This window comes from Schistocerca piceifrons, chromosome 1 (genome assembly GCF_021461385.2).
Source record: "Schistocerca piceifrons isolate TAMUIC-IGC-003096 chromosome 1, iqSchPice1.1, whole genome shotgun sequence".
Taxonomy (NCBI): Eukaryota; Metazoa; Arthropoda; class Insecta; order Orthoptera; family Acrididae; genus Schistocerca; species Schistocerca piceifrons.
In genome coordinates, this window is record NC_060138.1 from 591,458,235 (window position 1) to 591,479,575 (window position 21,341).

A 21,341-nucleotide genomic window follows, 5' to 3' on the forward strand; every position below is an offset into this window, starting at 1 on the left:
ACCATTTATCTGCGTCAAAAATATGACATTACATTGTAATGAGACACATAACTATAATTCAGTTTAGTGGCATTTAGTAATTATTCTGATCAGAAATTGGTGATACTATGTCCCTCAGTATGTTGAATGGCAGTTGGTATCCCTAATGTCCAGTTTCAGGCTCTGTTTCCGAGATTTTCCTTTAGCGAATTCATGGGTAATTGAATTAGAGACAGTTGTGGTGTTAGAGAGAAAGTAGTTCGGCATGTCATATAACTTCTTAGATTTTCATTCCATCCCTGAGTGGGAACCAGGGATGTTTGTTACTACTGCGGTGGTATACTTCATTTGGATTTTGCGAGGGTAAAGGAGTATAGCCTCTGACTGAGATGTCGTCATGTGATGTACCAGCCACTGGCGTTATAGTTGAATGTAGGACTGGCAACATACCTGGTGTCAGTACATATGCTTTGCATAATTCAAATGTTCCCAATGCAGCATTCCAGTCCGTGTAGGTGTCGAGCTTTTGACATGTCATGTCATCTTCACGGTGAATACCCCCTGCAGGGAGAAATGCCACCACATTGTACAAATGTCATTGGCAGCAATAGACTTATCACGTGGTTCGCTGTCGACTATAGTGGATTCTAACAGATATAGGGACTTTCGTGCAAGTCATTTGCTGTACTACTGAATTTGCCGCTGTCGATTATAGCGGATTCTAACAGATATTGGGATCTTGGTGCATGTCATTTGCCATACTACTGAATTAGAATGAATGGTCAGATTGCTTGAAACCCAAAATAATTAAAAAACTTATCACTCATCAATTTAGTGCTGGACTCTAATAGCTGGAGAGCTGCCATAACATACATGCCCAACTCTGGATATGGTACAGAAGTTATCAACTCATACACATATCTCTGCTCTCCAAATGGCAAAGCCATAGAAGACAGACTTGGCACAAATTCACTGTCACTGAATGATCGAAGAGTGATTCATGAGAAGTGGTAAACGTCTGAATACACCTACGAAAGGGAAAGAGAATGGCATACACTACTTAAGGCTATGGTTCTAGATAGCCAAAGATGCACTGGCCAAGAAGATGGTGGGTAATCTGGTGATGTTTACGTGGTATCAAACGATATAGGATCCTATTGTCTAATTATATGGAACCATTTGTAAGTCTATATCAACATGTAGGCAACCTTTACCTTTATCAACACTATGCAGAAACCCATAGCTTTCGAGTTATGTCTCAATGGTTTGAAAAACGCTCTAGACATACAGGGACACTGTGAGTCCTTTGGTCACCTGACCTAAATGTTACTTACCTTATCTCAGACATCACTAACCTAAGATTGAGACATATACACTCTAACCAATTTCCACAAGATGGTGCATGCAAGCATTAATGGAGCATACTGGCTCTGTATTATTTTTGTCATCTTGTGGAGCTAATGTTCCAGTTATGCTCCAGTAGGTTCTAGCTCACTTTCCTCAAATCGTCAAAAATTCTAATTTAAATGCTTTTTTCCTCTTGGAAAAAATTACCTACAACCTACAGAAACATCCTACTATACACACATAAAATTAGTTAAATTTTCATGTTTTTTTTTCTTGTTACATAACCCCATTACTAAGAAAATCGAGTTTGAAAAAAAAGTAAACGAATTCTCTTGCTATAAAAATTTATTTTATTTACCCAATATTTTTCTTATTTTTTCTTCTTCTTATGCAGATATGACTTTTTTATGAATTAATGACTGTACACGTTCTCTGAGACAACACTTGACTACATGTCTACCACATTCACATGCAATTATAATTTTCTGGTATCTTGATACACATTCTTCACGTGTATTATGATACCCACCTTTATGTATTTATCTTTATGACATTCTTCAGTTTTTCTGTAAACTGACTACTCTTCTTTCACTGAAGGTTGTTGGTCATTTAAGGATATAAATGTTAACAGGAGGAATATAATTTTCAAACTATAAATTCTGGATAACTGTCGTTATTCTTATTTTTCTTCATTCCTTGATATCTCAGTTTAAAACTTCCATCTCCAGAATATTGAAAATCCTAACCAGTAATTAATTTAGAACATGTTTGGCAAAATACCTTTAAATTTATTATCAAGCTCCATACAAACTGTGTCTCTGTATCTAGTTTTCAAATATTATGTCTTATAATGGTGTTTCATTTACTTTCAGCTCACTTTTTGAACAAATTCTAACTGCTAGTGTTGTTGAGCTTCTGAGTAGGACCTCCATTTATATAGAGTAAACTTTTAATAAGATTTTATTTTTTATTCTACATCAATGGATAACTCAGAAAACAACAGTGAAAGACCGTTCGGGGTTTATACTGTTGAAAACATAGTAGAAATGAAATGTAATACACCTGAATCAAAGCCTTTATTTTTAAGAGAAGGCTATGAATGTGAAGACTACATTGCTGAATAACACCATACGATACTGTATCTATCCTATTTTCTAGAACGTATCTTTTATCATGAGGACTCAGTGATTTTTTGTTGACCCCAACTGTGTAGACTTTGTGTTTTTCTCTTAGAATCATGTTTATCGTTCTCTGCCATTGAACACACAGCCTTTATAGCTGCTAAACCAATTTTATTTATAACAATACATTTCTTCACTTCTTCAGATTTTTCCTTCTCCTTGTTACCAACTTTATAAGCATAAATTTTTTGCATTCAAACCGCAAAATTCACTCGTTACGTTCTTCTTTTTCCTAAAACTTATCTGTTTACTTGTGGAATATTATATTACTATCTGATGGATAGTAACTTGTATCAAAATGATTAATCATCGATTTCATATTTTCATAAAAATCTTCACTCTGTATATTGTAGATATAACTACTCATATCTTGATAACACAACTCAATATTTTAACCATATTTTTGTTTCATACCTCTATAGCGAAAATCTTACATCACTTCTTTAGATAAATCAACTGTAGTCATACCCACATACATCAGTTTATTAAATATTATTTTTGTCTTATTCGTATGGATGGCAACAAGATTTTCATTAAATAGTTTGGTTTTTCTACTAGTTTACCACTTCCCTCCATCTGAAATTAATCTTATACCCACTCTATTACTTTTATTCTCCATCGTCTTGCCACACACAGAATTATTCATTAATTTATAGAAATCTTTTTCAAAATCGTTCTTCACTCTCATCCTCATTTCTGAGTTCAATTCTATGTATTTCTTTAAGCAATGTCACTGCTAAAATTTTAAAAATCTGTGTATTTTTGTTATCTCCATTTCTGGAGACAGATATTGTTAAGTTTATATAGAATTTATTCTTGTTTTCCAAAGCAGTGAACAACTTATTTTCTTCAATTCCATGTACAGTTCTATTTTTGGGAGCCAATCTTTCATATATTTATTATTTGGTTTAATACATCTTTCACAACACTGAGATATAAACCTCTTATTCCTTTTTTCAACCATAAGCACCATACGGTCATCAAGTTATAATTCTAGTGGTTGTTTATTCATTTTTAGAATTGCATCCCAAGATAAACTTGGAGCTGTAAAATATGAAGATGGATCAAAATCCAATGCTTTAATACAAGTTTTTCTAAGATTTCCAGACATCAGCCAATAACATAACATTGTTTTTAGGATACAGATCATGATATTCACCAAGATTTTTTATATTAAATTTTTTCCAAACTAATTTAGTACGTTTATGATCTTCATTACTTATTTCACACTCATTCAGTTTCTGTAAAATTCTTCTTTTGCTGGAAGCTGCGTGTCTTTGAATTTGCTTTAAGAATCCATACAATCATATGGTTAGACACCTTTTCCTGATCACTAAATTGAATCGATCTTCATGGCAATATTTCCTAACATTTGCCATTTGATTCTTTTCCATATTTGATGAAAGTTTGTCAGGTGAAGAAGTATAAATTTAAATGAATCAGTCAATCTCATTTTCAAATTCTTTAAGTTTTTGACAATGAAAACCATTTGAGTGTTATCGGTCTCCATCTGTTGCCCATCGTTTTTCATTGCAACAATATTTTTGAATGATCTCCATTCAGAATTCGTTGTGAGTTTTATGTTAATACAGGGTGAGTCACCTAACGTTACCGCTGGATATATTTCGTAAACCACATCAAATACTGACGAACCGATTCCACAGACCGAATGTGAGGAGAGGGGCTAGTGTAATTGTTTAACACGAACCATACAAAAATGCACGGAAGTATGTTTTTTAACACAAACCTACGTTTTTTTAAATGGAACCACATTAGTTTTGCTAGCACATCTGAACATATAAACAAATACGTAATCAGTGCCGTTTGTTGCATTGTAAAATGGTAATTACATCCGGAGATATTGTAACCTAAAGCTGATGCTTGAAACCTCTGACGTTCAGTTGCGTGTTGTAACAAACACGGGCCACGGTCGGCGAGCAGCATCTGCAGTGACATGTTTATGATGACAACCGTGTTTACGAGTGTGGCTGTAGTGCACTGTTGTGGTTTGGTCTAGCTGTCGCAGTGTCCACATGTAGCACTTGATGCTATTGTTATTCTGCATTCGTCTCCGCACGCAGACCAACTGAAGTACACCGTGTTACCAGATGTCTGTGATAGTGCAGTATTGTAGGAACTGTGACCATGGTGTATTCGAACTCTGAAAAGGCGGAGATGATACTCATCTATGGTGAGTGTCGACGAAATGCAGCTGAAGCCTGCAGGGCGTATGCAGAACGGTACCTGGACAGGGAGCATCCAACGTGCCGCACATTGCAAAACATCTACCGCCAACTGAATGCAACAGGTATGGTCATAGCATGCAAACGTGACCGTAACAGGCCCGTCACAGGAGAAGCAGGTGCAGTTGGTGTGTTAGCTGCTGTTGCCATGAACCCACATATGAGTACACGGGACATTGCGAGAGCCGGTGGACTGAGCCAAAGTAGTGTCATGCGCACACTGTATCGTCACCGCTTTCACCCGTTTCATGTGCCGCTACGTCAGCAATTACATCGTGATGACTTTAATCATCGAGTGCAATTCTGTCAATGGGCATTAACAGAGAATCTGTTGCAGTTCTACCTGTTTACCGATGAAGTGGGTTTCACAAACCACGGGGCAGTGAATCTATGGAACATGCATTACTGGTCCGTGGACAGTCCTCGCTGGCTCAGACAGGTAGAGCGACAGCGACCGTGGACTGTAAATGTATGGTGCGGAATCTTTGGCGACCACATCATTGGTCCTCACTTCATTGCAGGGGTCCAAACAGCTGCAACATACATCGCGTTTCTACAGAATGATCTGCCAACGTTGCTCGTAAAATGTCCCACTGGAAACGCGTCGACGTATGTGGTATCAGTATGATGGTGCACCTGTACATTCTGCAATTAACACTAGGCTGACCCTTGACAGGATGTTCGACGGGCGTTTCATAGGATGTGGAGGACGCATAAATTGGCCAGCCCATTCTTCTGATCTTACACCTCTGGACTTCTTTCTGTGGGGTACGTTAAAGGAAAATGTGTACCGTGATGTGCCTACAACCCCAGAGGATATGAAACAACGTATTGTGGCAGCCTGCGGCGACATTACACCAGATGCACTGCGGCGTGTACGACATTCGTTACGCCAGAGATTGCAATTGTGTGCAGCAAATGATGGCCACCACATTGAACATCTATTGGCCTGACATGTCGGGACACACTCTATTCCACTCCGTAACTGAATACGGAAACCACGTGTGTACGTGTATCTCACCCCCTCATGGTAATGTACATATGCGTCAGTGAAAAAGACCAATAAAAAGTGTTAGCATATGGACGTAATGTGCTGTTCCAATCTCTTCTGTACCTAAGGTCCATCACTGTTTCCTTTGGATCCCTACGTAATTCGGTGTTCTCCGATACACACGATCGAACAGCGGAGCAGTGGTACTCAAGCGTCAACTTTAGGTTACAATATCTCTGGATGTAATTAACATTTTACAATGCAACAAACGGCATTGATTACGTATTTGTTTATATGTTCAGATGTGCTAACAAAACTAATGGGGTTCCATTTTAAAAAACGTAGGTTTGTGTTAAAAAACATACTTCCGTGCATTTTTTTATGGTTTGTATTAACCAATTACACTAGCCCCTCTCCTCATGTTCGGTCTGTGGAATCGATTCGTCAGTATTTGATGTGGTTTACGAAATACATCCAGTGGTAATGTTAGGTGACTCACCCTGTATATACCGTATGGCAAGAACTATGCCCCTTACATGAAGTCATTAAAGATTACCTAACTCACGTTGAGCGAACAGTAGGGCTGAACAAAAAATGACTGACAAGGCACAATGCATCTTGTACAGGGTATAGTATGGACGTATTGGAATAATTAATGTCAGCTTATGGTTTTAAAGTAATTCACACGACATGAAAACTTTGTGGAAACGAGTCGATTTGCTGGACTTAAGTTTTCCCCGAAACATTTAGAGTTGACTGTGGCCGGCTGGGGAACGGCAAAGGGAAGAGACAATAGGCAGCTTACGGCGGCTCAAGCTCTGAGAAAGCGGTAACGCGACGCAGCCTCCAGCTGCCTTAAGATGAGTGACAGTGAGTGGGTCGTTGACCCCGAATGCATGCTGGTGTACCGGGAAGCAGACGGAGAACTTGTATGCCTGCTGATAAATGTCATCCCGTTTTCTTTGAAACACGCGAGAAAGCCGTGCAAAGCTACGGTGGAGCGGTCAACAGAGATCAAAATATGCTTGTTCGTGACTATAGCAACTTCATGCTGAATTCATGGTCCACAGAGCCTGAAGTAAATCAGGTGAAGAGTGACAGCATGAAATACACCGGCCTCCAATGGGAACGTGGGACCAAGGAATTTGAAGTACTCTCCTGGGAGTCAGAATTCCGGAAAAATTGGTGTTTGTGCAGACACTAACCTTGATGGGAGGAGCGAAATAGCAGGAGTTGAGAGGAAGGGAAATTTTGTGGGAATTTGTTCACTTCCCAGAGCAGGCATTGGTCGGCGCCGAGAAGCGACGCATAATTAACGCGACTTGTGCTGCAATTGGCGTAAGTGATTTTGCTGGAGGGGAAACCAAGGTAAGAAGTGGACTGTGAGAAGCCTCCGTAGAGGCTTTCCGTTCCCAGCTTGCCTAGAGTGCGGATGTGGCATTCTTTACTCAGCTTGCCTGAGAAAGAGTGAGCATCTCTGCAGTTTAGGACTTAGCAAATGGAACGATTGAGCTTGGAGATAGAAAGTTTTGGTTCAGCTATGTACTGAGCAAGATACGCTCCTGGAAATGGAAAAAAGAACACATTGACACCGGTGCGTCAGACCCACCATACTTGCTCCGGACACTGCGAGAGGGCTGTACAAGCAATGATCACACGCACGGCACAGCGGACACACCAGGAACCGCGGTGTTGGCCGTCGAATGGCGCTAGCTGCGCAGCATTTGTGCACCGCCGCCGTCAGTGTCAGCCAGTTTGCCGTCGCATACGGAGCTCCATCGCAGTCTTTAACACTGGTAGCATGCCGCGACAGCGTGGACGTGAACCGTATGTGCAGTTGACGGATTTTGAGCGAGGGCATATAGTGGGCATGCGGGAGGCCGGGTGGACGTACCGCCGAATTGCTCAACACGTGGGGCGTGAGGTCTCCACAGTACATCGATGTTGTCGCCAGTGGTCGGCGGAAGGTGCACGTGCCCGTCGACCTGGGACCGGACCGCAGCGACGCACGGATGCACGCCAACACCGTAGGATCCTACGCAGTGCCGTAGGGGACCGCACCGCCACTTCCCAGCAAATTAGGGACACTGTTGCTCCTGGGGTATCGGCGAGGACCATTCGCAGCCGTCTCCATGAAGCTGGGCTACGGTCCCGCACACCGTTAGGCCGTCTTCCGCTCACGCCCCAACATCGTGCAGCCCGCCTCCAGTGGTGTCGCGACAGGCGTGAATGGAGGGACGAATGGAGACGTGTCGTCTTCAGCGATGAGAGTCGCTTCTGCCTTGGTGCCAATGATGGTCGTATGCGTGTTTGGCGCCGTGCAGGTGAGCGTCACAATCAGGACTGCATACGACCGAGGCACACAGGGCCAACACCCGGCATCATGGTGTGGGGAGCGATCTCCTACACTGGCCGTACACCACTGGTGATCGTCGAGGGGACACTGAATAGTGCACGGTACATCCAAACCGTCATCGAACCCATCGTTCTACCATTCCTAGACCGGCAAGGGAACTTGCTGTTCCAACAGGACAATGCACTTCCGCATGTATCCCGTGCCACCCAACGTGCTCTAGAAGGTGTAAGTCAACTACCCTGGCCAGCAAGATCTCCGGATCTGTCCACCATTGAGCATGTTTGGGACTGGATGAAGCGTCGTCTAACGCGGTCTGCACGTCCAGCACGAACGCTGGTCCAACTGAGGCGCCAGGTGGAAATGGCATGGCAAGCCGTTCCACAGGACTACATCCAGCATCTCTACGATCGTCTCCATGGGAGAATAGCAGCCTGCATTGCTGCGAAAGGTGGATATACACTGTACTAGTGCCGACATTGTGCATGCTCTGTTGCCTGTGTCTATGTGCCTGTGGTTCTGTCAGTGTGATCATGTGATGTATCTGACCCCAGGAATTTGTCAATAAAGTTTCCCCTTCCTGGGACAATGAATTCACGGTGTTCTTATTTCAATTTCCAGAAGTGTAGCTAGGAGTGAATAGACAAGCGCAGCCTTGCAGCACCACGAGGTCGGCCGACGTACACACGACGACGAAGCTCCACCACGCTGTATTCGGTGATATTGCGCCTGGTCCGGCCCCTGATTAATTTGTTGGATCACGTCGGCAAAGTTTCCACGAGGGTTTCATGGGCCGTGTATTGTAGAATTCTTCTCGCACTACGCATTATGCCAGGGTCAGCAGATAGGAATTACTTTTGAGTTATCGTGCTTTACTCCACGCAAACGCAATTTATTACCACTGCCTGACAGGACAGTCTTGTAATGTGATGATTGAAGGTCGGCAGTTAAAATAAATTTGTGCTAATCGACTGCATCTGTTTTCAATCAAGTAGTTGAAATCCCAGGTCACTTTCTTAATTAATTTAATGTTCAACATTTGCATCTGGTGTTCAATAGCTGAATATAACATCAATGTGCATCCATTTTTAATTAAAAGTGATCAATTCTGTATAAATTAATGTCAACACTGCCACCGCAGTTCAATCAGGAGTCACAGGGCCATATTACTTTTTTGCATTATCCGATATTATGGCAGTTCTGCACTCTCTGTTGATCTGTTAGTCCATTAGTTGGGGTGAACACACGCCAAAACCAGATAAGTGACGTGTGGGGTGTTACAATACCACTATTTTTCTATAAACACAAGAAATTCGTTTACCATTGTAAAGTCTTACTTGATACTCATTTTTACATTGCCTACACGTTATTCTATAACCATTTTTTGTATATTTTATGAAGTAAAATTAGTAATCGACTTTTCAACTGCACAATGTTTACACATTTTATATTTCCACTGTCTGATGCTTCCATTTATACAGAAAAATTTAATAACGAAAAGCAGTATTCCCTAGTTTTTGTACTGTACCTTTTAATACAGTTGTTACCTCTGCAAATGTTTTATAACAATCAATATAAAATACTGATAAATCGGTTGTACCTGCTCTAACTACTTTTTTGTGAATTCATTATCTTCACAGAATGTGTCATCGTTTAAAAATACAATAATCCATTAATGTACCTAATCACAGATTTCATTCTGGTAGGGACCCCCAGAAATTCTCTAATTATTCCTCCATGAGATTTATATTTAATGTCACACTCACTCTATTCTGCACAGAAAAGATCATTAAAGATTAAAAATGTTCTTTCTGTACATGTGTTAACTACAGCATTTAATAAAGAATTTTTTGGTAATCTTATTCTAGATACTGGTTTAGGATATCCTGAAACTGATTGTAATGTATGAAAATCCATCACATATATGATCAAAAAATTGAAGAACCTCACTACTTGGTGTCTGATACATTCCATCTACTTTTTCTAAGTCTTGTGGTAAAAATTTTAAACAACTAGTTATTAGGTATGATTTTGTATCATTACCTGTACAGATCAACTTGCGATAAAAACGTATGAAAATCAATTTAGATGAAATAAGTGATCGAAATTCTTAATCTGACATGATTAAACTGTTTACATCGAACAGTTGGTACAACTGAAGTAGATTTTGGTATTGATTGTTTTAGTGTTTTACTGTATAAAGTGTGAATATCATCGATGTCATCTTGAGATAGTTCCAAATGTGATCCATTATATTACAGATATATTATTGGTCCATCAACATCTGTGTGCTGTAAACATAATGCGTAACCAATTTCATGAACCAAAACTTCAGATTTGTTTGATAATCTTGTGTACTTCTATCAATTTCCAAAGTGGCAAATCTCACCTTCATCTAAACTTATATCTACAGGGTCGTTATTTTTATTTGGGGAATAGGCATGAGCTAACGCAGTCTCTTTTCTGTCCTGATCCCATAAACATCAGTGACCTGATATTTCATATGTAATGTGGCGCCACCTTCGTGGCATTTTGAGCTATCTTTCATACAGGACGTCACAAACTCTACATAGTTGCACAGCTTTCAGTATCGGTTCAATTGAAATCATATGAGCGGAAATGGGCGTTATAGTGCAGGTTATTACCTTTTAGAGCTGTGACAAGAGTTAAACACAAGAAAGACGAAATCCACATGTAGGAACCGAAAATACGATTTCGCTCAGGTGTAAATCAAGAGCCACAAACACATTTATAATAGAAATAACATTCGGAGGCGTAAATGCTGTCTGTAGTGGCAAACTATCCAACAACTGACACATAAATACCACCTGCAGACACGCCACTCTTCCCAAATTTTAGAATTTTCTTGTATTCATTGATGCAGGCATTTTGTATAACTAGTTTTAAGTTTAACAGCTGTCACATCACACTCTGGAGCTATTTTCTACATATAATCCACAATATACAGAATGTCTGGTCTCACAAATCACGACCTTTTTGTGACTCGCTTTTTTGGTAACATTTTTGGTAACAGTTTATTTATTTACTTGGCCCAAAATCTTTTGCATTTTTGGTTATATGTATTAAGCTTGTTTATTTACTTATCCAAAAATCTTTTAAGATTATGGGATACGTCATTGCTTTGCAAATATTGCCCCCCCCCCCCTCCCACACACACACACACACACACTGCTGCTACAGAAAATCAAACATAGGTTGCTGTTCTTGTCGTTCCAGAAGCTGCCAACCACTTTTTTCAGAAATAAATAAAAACACACTGAAATGGTTCAAATGGCTCTGAGCACTATGGGACTTAACTTCTGAGGTCATCAGTCCCCTAGAACTTAGAACTACTTAAACCTAAGGACTTCACACGCATCCATGCCCGAGGCAGGATTCGAACCTGCGACCGTAGCGGTCGCGCGGTTCCAGGCTGTAGCGCCTAAAACCGCTCGGCCACCGTGGCCGGCAAAAAACGCACTGAAAGCGAATGGAGTACAGCTGCAGTTACTCCCCCGGTAACTGCGACAGAATGCTCGTGTTTCTAAATAGTGCCACCAGGGAACAGCGGTGGTAGGAAAGTGGCGCAACAAAGAACAGTTCTGCTGAAATTTTTGTAGCATGACAAAAGTTGCGTCTCTTAAGTTGCGTCACTAAAAACTTGGGGTTCACACATGCAACTGCAGTACGCTATCAGCTGTGGCGACGATTTTGTTGCGTGCGTGAGCCCGACTTAAAGATGGTAGGACATTTGTAAAGACATGAAGGGATAACGTCCATGGTGCTAAAGGAGCTGTAGAGGGTAAAAACTGTAGAGGAAAATAGAGATTGGAAGTGGAATACATCCAGCGAAAAACTGCCACACCGTTCACACTTCCTAATGGCACACGTAGAAAACGTCATGTGCTGTGACGCGTTCTTTGAAGACGACAATGGAAGCAATAAAAGCGATTCAGCAAGGCGGAAGGCGGCGTTACGATGTAAATCTGGCTGCGCCCAACACAGCGACTTGCGCAAGAGGGAGACCGCTCGCCGACTGGCAACCTTGCAAGGCCACAGCGGGCAAACAAACCAGGTCGCCTTGCCTGCGCTGACGTAGGCGCCCCACCTGACAGCCAGTCCACGAGAGAGGGAGTGAGCACGCCAAGTCTCTTGCAAAACATACCTACGGACCGACCAGGTGTGGTCTTGATGAATGTAAAGTATATGTAACTGCAATCAACATGATGATGGCAGCATACTGACGAAACGCGTCGTGCTAATAAACATTCGTAAGAGTGAAGCAGCTGAAATTATGCCATATGAAGCTAGCGGTATTTCTTGGAATCAGTACACGTGCAACATCCGCAGGGTGCGTTGGCTCATATTCTTGTATATAACTTCTCCGGAAAGCAACACAGCTTTTCAGCTCTACAAATTTATAACACAGATATTCAGTCTTTTATTTACGCTGACTGTGCGAATACGTTCCATTTTCAAGCGCAACATTGCCTTAGTTCATGTGCACAGGCTGTGGCCGCACGAAATGAGTAAAGGCCTCGCAGGGAAAGTTGATACTATAACAACTGGTATTTGATCACGGAAATCACCACTAATAGCGGAATTATATGACTCTCATCTGAGACGGCTCGTCTAAGGGCACGGGAAAAAATGGAAATGTCGTGTGGCTAGGGCCTCCCGTAGGGTAGACCGGTCGCCTGGTGCAGGTCTTTCGATTTGACGCCACTTCGGCGACCTGCACGTCGATGGGGATGAAATGATGATGATTAGGACAACACAACACCCAGTCCCTGAGCGGAGAAAATTTCCGACCCAGCCGGGAATCGAACCCGGGCCCTTAGGATTGACAGTCTGTCACGCTGACCACTCAGCTACCTTTTTTTTTTTTTTTTTTTTTAACGTATTTAGACTTTTATTTACAAAATAACAATTTCGTTTTACAAAATACAGTTTACATTTTACTTGTAAAGACGAGACAATCCATTCTTTATTTTTATTTTTCTGTTACTGTACTGTCCAGGTAATGATTTCATTTTGTATCTTTTTTTTAATATTTTTCGAAAGTCTGTCAGTCTGAGGTTTTTTTAGTTGTTTCTTGCACCGTTTATTGTTGTAGTTTAGCAATTTAGCTTTTTTGAACCTTTGTACGCTACATTTATACGTATGGCAGAGTGAATATGGAGTAAGCATTGATTGTACGATCTAGTTATTTACAGAGAATAATTAGTATATAAGAAAACAAAGTTATTTTATGGAATTTTACTTATTACTAGTTATGGTATTATTATTGATATTATTTTTGTAGATGTTTTGAGTTGAGGATGTGCTCTATTCATTTTAAAATAATGTGTTATTACTATCCTCTTTTTAAATCTTGTGTTAGAAACAAGGGGGAGGCATTTTACGTTGGGTCTTGAAAAACGAGACCTTAGTGGGACATGCACTAGGCATGAAATCAGTTTGATAGAAATATTAACGAGTGTATCAGTTGTCAGCTCTTGTTTGATGGGTAAAGTGGTATCCAAAGGGGAAACCCTCATGAAAAACTATCTTAACATATTAAACAATCCATGACAAAAGAAAAAGGACATTACTATTTTAGCGAATTTTTAAACCTATTTTTTTTTTCCGATTGAGGAAGGAGCAATTCACTAGGAAGCATTATATAGTGCAATTTTAGAGCTAGTTTACTATCGGTGGTGCGAGAGAGTGAGGAAGACTGAAAGGAGGAAACTATTCGTGGTGGCAAGACAGACATATATAAGCATGTAGATCACTAGTTTGTTGTACTGATAGGCCTGTAATAGTTTTGTGGTACTCACAGTTTCGCACACCTCTCGATTGCACACGATGGAAGGCAGAAAAAAAAAAAGCACAAAAACACAAAAGACAAAAGGAAACTGGGAGCTACGGTTATATTGACACTATATTGTAAACTTTTACGCGTTCGATCACTTTTCACTGTCACTTTTTTTTTTTTTTTTTTTTAATAAAAAGCACTGTAGCACTTTAACACACGCATCACTGTTGGTGCTTTTGGGATGTGGGAGGACATCTGCGACTGCGGCAAGGGCGTGGGGGGGGGGGGGGGGGGGGGTTGTGGCGGTGGACGGCGGCGATGGCAGCGGCGGCGGCGGCGGCGGCGGCGGCGGCAACGGCGGTGGCGGGCACGTCACGTGGCGGCAGACAGGGCATCCCTGAAGGCGGCGGTCAGCGGGATCTCCAGGAAGTTGTGGAAAGTCTGACGATATGTAGCGCGTTGTTTTGCCCTCTTGTGCTCTTCCCACAAGTCCGTGAGGAACTGCACGCTGTCTGACTGCTTTTTGGCAATGACTGCGTGTGCAGTCATGGCGAGTATCCACATCGTGGCCGTTCGTTTTGGCCTAGGGAACGGTTTCGCGTCAGGGACAGTGAGAGCCGTGACTTGGATGTTTCTTGGGTCGCTTCTGTTCATGTGGGCTATTATCTTCTTGCTTGTCTCCCATATGTTGCTGGTTGCCCTGCATAGGAAACGGTGCTCTACAGTGTCCTTTTCGTTGCACGTTTCACAATTGGGCGATTCTTTTATCCGGATTCGCGCCAGTCTCTCGTTGGTCGGTACGGTGTTGTGCACTGCTTTGTACCACGTAGATCTGGCGTGCTCCGGTATTGCTTTCTCTGAGATATTTCTCCAGACGACTGGCCAGTCGTGGTCTGGAGATTTTATCTCGATTCTTGTTCTGTGGGTTTGCCCTCTTAGTGCGCCGTAGATGTTTTTCGCCGTCCTTAGCTGCGGGTTTGTTACGGTGGGCAGTGCGTAACTTTTATCGAGGATCAGTTGCCTGATGTGTCGCATCTTAAACGGTATGTGACTGGTGTCTACCGGCGCTTCTTCTGATCGTGGCCTGTAGATGTTTATTAGGCAGGCCGTGATGCTGTCTTTGTTTTTGCCCTCCATTTGGATTGCTCTGTGGAGCAGCAGCGCAGCACACTTTGTCCTGACGTCCACCAGCCCCAGCCCTCCTTCCTCCTTCTTCAGTGAGCACGTCGCCTGCGATACTTTGAATATTTCCCGTCTCCACAGCAGGTAGTAGACGGCTCCTTGTATCGCTCGGGCGATTTCTGTTGGTGCACTCAATATCTGTGCCACGTACCAGGCTTTCGACAGGATCGTTGTGTTGATCAATTCTGCTTTTTGTCCTAATGTTAGATGTCTACTCGAGTGAGTCCTGGCGAGCCCTCGTATTGTATGTAGGGTTGTTCGCCAGTTCTGTGTCGCCATCTTTAGTGGGCATTTTTGGATGAGTATCCCTAGTGTTTTGTGGGTCTCGGTTACTCGATACCACTCCCTGTTGATGGTCAGACTTCCGTTGCTACCGGGGCGGACAGGGCACGGGAAGAAAAAGAGGAAAGAAAACATTCAAGGAACAGAGGGGCAGAACCGAACACACGAATAGTCCAAATCATGCCAAGATTATACACACACGAAGATTCCTAGGCGCATTTACTGAAGTACGTAGATCATGTACCATAAGGTACAACTTATGGAGAAGAATTATGAAAGAAACCGTAAAAAATTGAAATTTAAATTCGGAATTTTCAAAGACTCTCAAGTCAGCAGTAGAGTGAGAGCTTATGTAATATTTAGAACAAGAACTGAATTTGGAATCAGTACTTTACACGAAATTTTACTCTTGTGACTAACGACAGAAATAAGAACTTACAACTGTGGAACAGTGTTAACACAATGGACTTTTACACAATAGGATTTGGTTTTAAATTCAGTGTTAGCTTCATTTGGGTTGGCGCGGTCACAGCTTCTTCCAACACCCCGATCGAAACGCACAGAAGCTCTTACTTCAACTGAAAAATGAAGATATTTGACGTTTTCATCGTTATAGAAGTGTGTATGAACTTCTATAACTCTTAAGAAGAGGGGAGTTGGATGTGCTGTTTCGTACTAAGAAATCGGAGTTGGTGATTTCACAGTGAGGTACTAGAATTGCAATGTACAAGTAAATTGAATGAATCTGATGCCTGTATTAAACGTGCAGACATAGAAAAATGTCAAGAGTATGATATCAGCTGCAGGATGAATTCACACAGAAGACCCACGACGTTGGGCGAAGGGTTACAGAACTTGATAGCAGCTTTTGGAAGGTGTTCGGGAGTTATTCTCAACGTGGCCAATAAATAATACTATCTAATAAACATTATTGATTAGTTAAGTGTACTGGGTCAACGTGATCAAATTTTAATGTTGATTTTGCGGAGCACTTTAATTGTAATTATGGTGAAATGTTTTGTTTGTTTGTAAGTACTCGTGTAATTTTATTAAGACATATCCGTTTTGTAATCAGACATATTTTAGAAATTTGGCTTCATCATATGGTGTACGAAAATGGAAAGGTTTAGCTTCAATATACGGCGAAATCTCACATACAAGAAATATCGACCCGGGGCTCGTGTAAGAACACTGATTAGATAAAAGCACTGAACTATTTTCGTTCAGTATGATTTTTAAGAGAACTGCTCCTTCACACATTACGCCTACAACTTGTTGCGTGAATAGTGTCTGAGGGTTGAAAAGCGTTTCATTTTGCTGTAATGTCCAGGCTACATGCCACCTAAGTGACACGAAGGCAGTTTCTGTAATTATACTTTCGTATGTATCAATTGAATCAGAGAAGCTGCAGACAGGCACAATTAAAAGACACTTACATAAAACTTTCGGCCACAGCCTTCATCAGTATAAGATAGACAGACAAACCATTCATACACACAAGCAAGCACTCCGGCCCGAGATGCTGGAGTTGGCGGTCGTGTGTGTGTGAGGTGTGGTTGCTTGTGTGTGTGAATGTTGTGTGTGTGTCTCTCTTTTACTAACGAAGGCTGTGGGCGAAAGCTTTATGTTTGTGTCTTTTTAATTGTGCCTGTCTGCAACTTGACGTGTCTTCTTTGCGGTAAGTATTAATCAGTCTTTTCCCACATTGTCGATATTCCTACCTGAAATTTCCATTGTTTGGATCAGAGACCTTTCTAAAATCTACAAAAGTTATTAAATATTTGAAGTTTCTGATTTTCCTCGTTCCTATTATTTTCTTTATATTTAATTTTGCTCTGAGCAAGTCCTTCCCTCCCTAAACCCTCCCTATCTAGTGTCTTAAGCAGTCCACAGACCTTGGTGTCACAAAAAGCAGTTTATAGTGTCCACCAGGATATTTTCGTATTGAACACTATTCAGTCAGGTGCTGTTTAGTTTGCACAGCGACCCCACAGACGCATGCCAGGATATGAATCGTCATTTATACAAAATGGGACCACATCTGCCTGCCCTGTACGGAATCGATGCAGACCTGTCCACAGTTTCCTGGCTAGACCAAATCCTTACACACGTTTAGTACGGTCGGAAATGAGGTGAGAATTTGCTGGAAAAAACATCTGCCAAACATCCTTCCATTCTTGGCAGACATCTACATCTACATCTACATGATTACTCTGCAATTCACATTTAAGTGCTTGGCAGAGGGTTCATCGAACCACAATCATACTATATCCCTACCATTCCACTCCCGAACAGCGCGCGGGAAAAACGAACACCTAAACCTTTCTGTTCGAGCTCTAATTTCTCTTATTTTATTTTGATTATCATTCCTACCTATGTAGGTTGGGCTCAACAAAATATTTTCGCATTCGGAAGAGAAAGTTGGTGACTGAAATTTCGTAAATAGATCTCGCCGCGACGAAAAACGTCTTTGCTTTAATGACTTCCATCCCAACTCGCGTATCATATCTGCCACACTCTCTCCCCTATTACGTGATAATACAAAACGAGCTAACCTTTTTTGCACCCTTTCGAAGTCCTCCGTCAATCCCACCTAAGCTGTCTCTTTAGTGGACTTGTTGCATCTTCTAAGTGTCCTGCCAATGAAACGCAACCTTTGGCTCGCCTTCCCCGCAATATTATCTATGTGGTCTTTCCAACTGAAGTTGTTCGTAATTTTAACACCCAGGTACTTAGTTGAATTGACAGCCTTGAGAATTGTACTATTTATCGAGTAATCGAATTCCAACGGATTTCTTTTGGAACTCATGTGGATCACCTCACACTTTTCGTTATTTTGCGTCAACTGCCAACTGCCACACCATACAGCAATCTTTTCTAAATCGCTTTGCAGCTGATACTGGTCTTCGGATGACCTTAGTAGACGGTAAATTACAGCATCATCTGCGAACAACCTAAGAGAACTGCTCAGATTGTCACCCAGGTCATTTATATAGATCAGGAACAGCAGAGGTCCCAGGACGCTTCCCTGGGGAACACCTGATATCACTTCAGTTTTACTCGATGATTTGCCGTCTATTACTACGAACTGCGACCTTCCTGACAGGAAATCACGAATCCAGTCGCACAACTGAGACGATACCCCATAGGCCCGCAGCTTGATTACAAGTCGCTTGTGAGGAACGGTGTCAAAAGCTTTCCGGAAATCTAGAAATACGGAATCAACTTGAGATCCCCTGTCGATAGCGGCCATTACTTCGTGCGAATAAAGAGCTAGCTGCGTTGCACAAGAACGATGTTTTCTGAAACCATGCTGATTACGTATCAATAGATCGTTCCCTTCGAGGTGATTCATAATGTATGAATACAGTATATGCTCCAAAACCCTACTGCAAACCGACGTCAATGATATAGGTCTGTAGTTCGATGGATTACTCCTACTACCCTTCTTAAACACTGGTGCGACCTGCGCAATTTTCCAATCTGCAGGTACAGATCTATCGGTGAGCGAACGGTTGTATATGATTGCTAAGTAGGGAGCTAATGTATCAGCGTAATCTGAAAGGAACCTAATCGGTATACAATCTGGTCCTGAAGACTTGCCCGTATCAAGCGATTTGAGTTGCTTCGCAACCCCTAAGGTATCTACTTCTAAGGAACTCATGCTAGCAGCTGTTCGTGTTTCAAATTCTGGAATATTCCATTCGTCTTCCCTGGTGAAGGAATTTCGGAAAACTGCGTTCAATAACTCCGCTTTAGCGGTACAGTCGTCGGTGTGTGTGTGTGTGGTTTGAGGTTTTCGGGCGCTAAACAACGTGGTCATCAGCGCCCAAACGCATAGAAACAGGAACACATGCAGTGAAGGGACGAAGACGGACAGCGAACAAGGAGAACGGCTAAAAGACACAGACCTGACGTAGTTACAAATCCTCACATACAGAGGCAAAACAAGAGGAGAAGAAACGCACTAAAAAAGGAAAGGAAACACAAGGAAAAGAGAACAGAAATCGAAGTGAAACAAGTAGGTAATCGTGACTGGCGGACCTCTTACCTAAAGCCTGGGTGAGCCAGTCACCCAGCAGCACATTAAAATCCTCTCCCTAAAATCCGAGACAACAAATTGGACAAGACACAAAACCGTAAGACCTTAACCACAGTCGTTGCGTCGTCTTGCAAGATAGAGGGCAAGTCCGGTGGCAAGGAAACCAATGCCCTCTGGTCAGAGAATAAAGGACAGTCAAGTAAAATGTGGCGGACAGTAATCTGGACGCCACAAGCACTGCAGATTGGGGAGTCCTCCCGCCGGAGTAAAAAACCATGCGTTAAGGGACTGTGCCCGATGCGGAGGCGAGTGAGGAGAACCTCATCCCGCCTGCATGACTGGTAGGACGTACGCCATGACCGCGTGGTGGCCTTGACCAAACGCAGCTTATTTTCACCGACTGCCAGCCACTCCTCTTCCCATTGACGCACAGCACGAAAACGCAAAAGGGAGGTAACAGCATGGAGGGGGACGGCACATTCAACAACGTGAGGGAGGGAACATGCATCTTTGGCAGCCACATCCGCCAGTTCGTTTCCCCTAATACCCACGTGCCCCGGCACCCAGCAGAAAGAAACCTCCTTCCCCTGCCGTTGCAGGTGGAGTAGGGCATCATGGATGTTCTGGACGACCGTATCCGCTGGGTACAAGTGTTTCATGGTCTGAGGGGCACTCAGGGAGTCAGAACAGATGAGAAACTTAAGACTGGGAACACATCTCATCTGCTCCAACGCCCGCAAGATCGCAAACAATTCGGCATCAAAGATGGTAAACGCCGCAGGAAGCCGTAACTTGACGACTCGATCAGGGAAAACAATAGCACAACCGACAGAGTCCCCCTGTTTAGAGCCATCCGTAAATACTGGTACATGGTCGGGATGCTGGTTTAAAATATCGTAAAATAAGGAGGTAAAAACAAACGCAGGAGTGCAGCTCCTCCGGTACTCTGACAAGTCTAAAAGGACGCTGGGCCTCTGGAGCAACCAGGGAGGCAGGCGGGTAAAACCCTGGAGTACAGTACCATCGGCACTGCGCAGCGAAGGTATTGACTGCGTTTTGCCGCTTGTGTACTTTACATACGACCAGAATTTCTTCGGATTTTCTACCAAATTTCGAGACAATGTTTCGTTGTGGAACCTATTAAAGGCATCTCGCATTGAAGTCCGTACCAAATTTCGCGCGTCTGTAAATTTTAGCCAATCTTCGGGATTTCGCGTTCTCCTGAGCTTCGCATGCTTTTTCCGTTGCCTCTGCAACAGCGTTCGGACCTGTTTTGTGTACCATGGGGGATCGGTTCCATCTCTTACCAATTTATGAGGTATGAATCTCTCAATTGCTGTTGCTACTATATCTTTGAATTTGAGCCACATCTCGTCTACATTTGCATAGTCAGTTCGGAAGGAATGGAGATTGTCTCTTAGGAAGGCTTCTAGTGACACTTTATCCGCTTTTTTAAATAAAATTATTTTGCGTTTGTTTCTGGTGGATTTGGAAGAAACGGTATTGAGCCTAGCTATAACGACCTTGTGATCACTAATCCCTGTATCAGTCATGATGCTCTCTATTAGCTCTGTATTGTTTGTGGCTAAGAGGTCAAGTGCGTTTTCGCAACCATTTACAATTCGCGTGGGTTCGTGGACTAATTGCTCGAAATAATCATACACAAGAGACGCATCTTGCTTTCGCTGGAGTGGTTTTCTGGATTTACGTCCGTTGGCAGGTACAACCTGTAGCTGATTATACAGAAGTGAGTTCTGATGAGTAGTACACTTTTGGAACACTCTTACAGCTGCTGCTTCTCGTATAATTGTGTCGTAGAATATTACATAATACAGACAGCTATTGAAGTAGCATTGATTTAGTCGTGCCAATAATAATTCTCACAGCTTGATTTAGTTTTAACATCAGCTCAGTGTGTTCACGGTTTTCCATACTGGAGCA